Below are 5,000 nucleotides of genomic sequence, written 5' to 3' on the forward strand. Positions count from 1 at the left end.
GGGCATCACAGACCTGTTATTGCTCAATCTCGTGCGGCTAGAAGCCGCCTGTCCCTCTAAGAAGAAAAGTAATCGCTGACAGCACGAAGGATGTCACGCGACTAGTTAGCAGGCTAGAGTCTCGTTCGTTATCGGAATTAACCAGACAAATCGCTCCACCAACTAAGAACGGCCATGCACCACCACCCACCGAATCAAGAAAGAGCTATCAATCTGTCAATCCTTCCGGTGTCCGGGCCTGGTGAGGTTTCCCGTGTTGAGTCAAATTAAGCCGCAGGCTCCACTCCTGGTGGTGCCCTTCCGTCAATTCCTTTAAGTTTCAGCTTTGCAACCATACTTCCCCCGGAACCCAAAAGCTTTGGTTTCCCGGAGGCTGCCCGCCGAGTCATCGGAGGAACTGCGGCGGATCGCTGGCTGGCATCGTTTATGGTTAGAACTAGGGCGGTATCTGATCGCCTTCGAACCTCTAACTTTCGTTCTTGATTAATGAAAACATACTTGGCAAATGCTTTCGCTTCTGTTCGTCTTGCGACGATCCAAGAATTTCACCTCTAACGTCGCAATACGAATGCCCCCGCCTGTCCCTATTAATCATTACCTCGGGTTCCGAAAACCAACAAAATAGAACCGAGGTCCTATTCCATTATTCCATGCACACAGTATTCAGGCGGGCTTGCCTGCTTTAAGCACTCTAATTTGTTCAAAGTAAACGTGCCGGCCCACCGAGACACTCAATAAAGAGCACCCTGGTAGGATTTCAACGGGGTCCGCCTCGGGACGCACGAGCACGCACGAGGCGGTCGCACGCCTTCAGCTCGCCCCACCGGCAGGACGTCCCACGATACATGCCAGTTAAACACCGACGGGCGGTGAACCAACAGCGTGGGACACAAATCCAACTACGAGCTTTTTAACCGCAACAACTTTAATATACGCTATTGGAGCTGGAATTACCGCGGCTGCTGGCACCAGACTTGCCCTCCAATAGATACTCGTTAAAGGATTTAAAGTGTACTCATTCCGATTACGGGGCCTCGGATGAGTCCCGTATCGTTATTTTTCGTCACTACCTCCCCGTGCCGGGAGTGGGTAATTTGCGCGCCTGCTGCCTTCCTTGGATGTGGTAGCCGTTTCTCAGGCTCCCTCTCCGGAATCGAACCCTGATTCCCCGTTACCCGTTACAACCATGGTAGGCGCAGAACCTACCATCGACAGTTGATAAGGCAGACATTTGAAAGATGCGTCGCCGGTACGAGGACCGTGCGATCAGCCCAAAGTTATTCAGAGTCACCAAGGCAAACGGACCGGACGAGCCGACCGATTGGTTTTGATCTAATAAAAGCGTCCCTTCCATCTCTGGTCGGGACTCTGTTTGCATGTATTAGCTCTAGAATTACCACAGTTATCCAAGTAACGTGGGTACGATCTAAGGAACCATAACTGATTTAATGAGCCATTCGCGGTTTCACCTTAATGCGGCTTGTACTGAGACATGCATGGCTTAATCTTTGAGACAAGCATATGACTACTGGCAGGATCAACCAGGGAGCTGCGTCAACTAGAGCTGAGCAGCCGGCCGCCCGGGAGTGTGTCCCGGGGGCCCGCGCGAACACGCAAGCGTCCGCTCAATCATTCTGCAAACAGGAGGAGGCTGAGCTCCCCTGCACAATACACCTCGAAACCCTCTCAGGTCCCGGCGGCGCGCAGCGCCGTCCCAAGTACTTGGTCGGGTTCGAGAGAGGCGCAATCGCCCGGAGTTAGGCGAGTAGACGCTTTCGGTGCGACCACCCGTGCTCCCAACTGAGCTTGCCGCTGCCGACAGAGGCCCGGGAGCGTGCTGTCGTGGCATTGCCGGCGGGAGACAACACGCGCCACCTACGGTGACCGGCAGCTCCAACGCCAGCGCCACAGAAGGACAAAAGCCCCACTTGGGTGCCGAAGCGAACTCTCCCAGCACAGCGCACGCGCCAACACATCCGCACAGCTGCGATACAAACCACCAGCGAGAACCGCTGGGGCGACCGAGCAGCAGACGGCGTCGCGGCGCCGAGCGCCGGGCGGCGGCGCATCCTCAACGCACACAGTCCTCAATCGGACCAGCACACTGAAGATGTCCACCGCGCTTCGCACCGGGCCCGCGAGGACCTACTTTGGCCGCACGGCGCCGCGCGCAGGGTGCGCCGGCGCGCAGCTGCGACGCCTGCCGCGTCCGTCGGCCGGCGCGCCTGCCACTGGCCGCCCCCACCAGCCGGCTGTAGCGCGTGCGCCCACGCACCGCGCGGCCAGCACGCCGGGAGGCGCCCCCTCACCGGCCGGGGACGGTCCCACCCAGCCACCGCCGCGTATCGCTTCACACCCAGATGCCGTTCAGTTTCGTCGGCATGGTGGGTATCGCTGGAACAACCGGTTAGTACCTCAACCTATCGTCGCCATCACCGATTCACCCCTAGCGAGAACAACCGCACCACAACAGGTTACCATTTGTTCATTTGCGTAACTTCACCAGAAAACGCAGGCGTCCATCGCCATTTGCAACTTCAACGATTATTGCATGCCTGTGTCAGGTGTCACGCCACACTACGTCTGCCCACATACACGCAACAAAATGTGCACGCCTAGACAATACGTGGAAGGTGGCCCCCGTACGTATGCGATGTCCATTGCTCGAACGACTGTCAACCGGCCTCTGTAGCATGTCGCAGATATGGAACGCGGTGCACCATGCCATCACGGTGTGTGAGGAGAGACGACTAGGTCCGAATACATCAACAGACAGCTCATGCTGATCGCCATCCACGGCGTCCGTTCCTCCCACACGTCTCTATGGCGTACCACACTGCAATCCAGCTCTCATAGGGAGACGACACGTAGCTGCGTGCACAATATTTGCACTGTATGGTCCGCCGTTTTTGGGCGCAGTCGTTGTGCGGTCACACATGTGCCACGATGTATCATTCAGTACATAAGGACGAATGTGCAGTACAGATTGTGGTTCACGCGTACGACATCAGCGGACAGTTGACACAGGCCGCACCACAACGTAGCCTGAGTACGTCGCATGCGAAGGGCATTGAACATGCAAACTTCTCACCAACCAGCTTGCGAAGGCAGGGGGCAAGGTGGGGACGTGGGGAGGGGCGGCATGTACGTCCTGCTGCCATCCACATTACAGTGTACAGCAGGAGCATGTGGAAAGTGAGCAAGACTTGCAAGGTGTTTAACATGAAGCGATACACAGGGGTGCGGGCAGTGCGAGTAGCGAACTATATTGCGAGGGTTGCGGGTGGGCAACACTACAGTAATTGAACGAGTCGTATAACAATTACAGAGCAGGTTTAGGCGACAACGTGGGTTACGTTAAGGCGACAACATGGGTTAGGTTAAGGCACAACATGGGTTAGGTTAAGGCACAACATGGGTTAGGTTAAGGCACAACATGGGTTAGGTTAAGGCACAACATGGGTTAGGTTAAGGCACAACATGGGTTAGGTTAAGGCACAACATGGGTTAGGTTAAGGCACAACATGGGTTAGGTTAAGGCACAACATGGGTTAGGTTGAGGCACAACATGGGTTAGGTTAAGGCACAACATGGGTTAGGTTGAGGCACAACATGGGTTAGGTTGAGGCACAACATGGGTTAGGTTGAGGCACAACATGGGTTAGGTTAAGGTACAACATGGGTTAGGTTAAGGTACAACATGGGTTAGGTTAAGGTACAACATGGGTTAGGTTAAGGTACAACATGGGTTAGGTTAAGGTACAACATGGGTTAGGTTAAGGTACAACATAGGTTAGGTTAAGGTACAACATAGGTTAGGTTAAGGTACAACATAGGTTAGGTTAAGGTACAACATAGGTTAGGTTAAGGTACAACATAGGTTAGGTTAAGGTACAACATAGGTTAGGTTAAGGTACAACATAGGTTAGGTTAAGGTACAACATAGGTTAGGTTAGGTTAGGTTAGGTTACACGTTGTTGTACGGAAAGGTGTAGGGGGGGGGGGGCGGGGGCGGCAGGTTCGTTGATAGTGATTATAGTAAGTGAATGCTTGTGACATGATCAGATTTGTCACGTCAGGATGCACCTTTGGCTTATTAGAGGCGGCGCTCCAATTCTATGCTTGTGTGAGACCTGTGTCTTTGACTCATGTCATTGTTTGTGCGCTGTGACAGGAGGTACTATTGTGATGTTGGGTGCACCGTTGTATAGGACATGTGTGGGTGTTGGTGCCTGGTCTGCGCAATGGTGGATGTCGAAAGGCTGGGATATTGTATTTTCCGCACGGACCTCCTGGTCTGGTTGTGATAGTGTGGATTGTGTAATGTGGCGGAGAAGATGCACTGGATGTTGTTCCATGCTGGTGCTTACATATTGTATGTGCGCCTGTTAGAAGCAGAGAGTGGTGCGTGATCAGAGTGTCTGGCTGACGTGTGGTTCCCATTTTGGGCAGACTCTTTCAGCATGTATACGGACAGTTGTGTATATTTGCTGTAGTTTGATGGCTCTGCATTGATTACTAATCAGCGCCGTGTGTACGGGTAATCTGGTTCCAGTCCAAAATGTTCCATCTGTGTACATTAGTGACAAAGACTCCCCCCATGCAGTGGGGCTCGGTCTGTTATAACTCTTCCGCGTAATATATTTGCCCCACGTTTTTGCGACTGCGAGTGCGAGTGCAACGCGCATGGGGACCGACATGCTGATGGCTCGGTATCGGACGCCGTACAGTGAGCAACGCGATCGCGTCTCTCGCTCGTAAGTGGTACAGGTCGCGGCTCATGTATACGGACAGCGGGAATGTCGCATATTGGAAATAACTCTTCATGAAACGCAAGTTATAGGGGTGGATTGCACTTTACGAGTGCGGGAAACGTCCGCCGTTCATCCGCTGGAGGTGCGAGTTTGGCGGTTGGGGTGGTGCACGAACGGGTGCGGGTGGCGTCATTGCCGGTCCACGGCTTCGTGCGGCAGAGCCACTGGAGATTGGGTGCTATGGTC

General features: G+C 53.9%; 1 non-coding gene across 1 annotated transcript in view; it reads right to left on the reverse strand.

Moving 5' to 3' along the window:
- LOC124729477 overlaps nt 1-1,548 on the reverse strand; it is a 1,909-nt gene extending 361 nt beyond the window's left edge. The window contains exon 1 of the ribosomal RNA XR_007007701.1: nt 1-1,548. This exon is cut by the window's left edge and continues 361 nt beyond it. This is a non-coding gene — a ribosomal RNA (small subunit ribosomal RNA).
- Between the last annotated feature and the right edge of the window lie 3,452 nt (nt 1,549-5,000).

Source organism: Schistocerca piceifrons, unplaced genomic scaffold (assembly GCF_021461385.2).
Source record: "Schistocerca piceifrons isolate TAMUIC-IGC-003096 unplaced genomic scaffold, iqSchPice1.1 HiC_scaffold_121, whole genome shotgun sequence".
Classification (NCBI taxonomy): Eukaryota; Metazoa; Arthropoda; class Insecta; order Orthoptera; family Acrididae; genus Schistocerca; species Schistocerca piceifrons.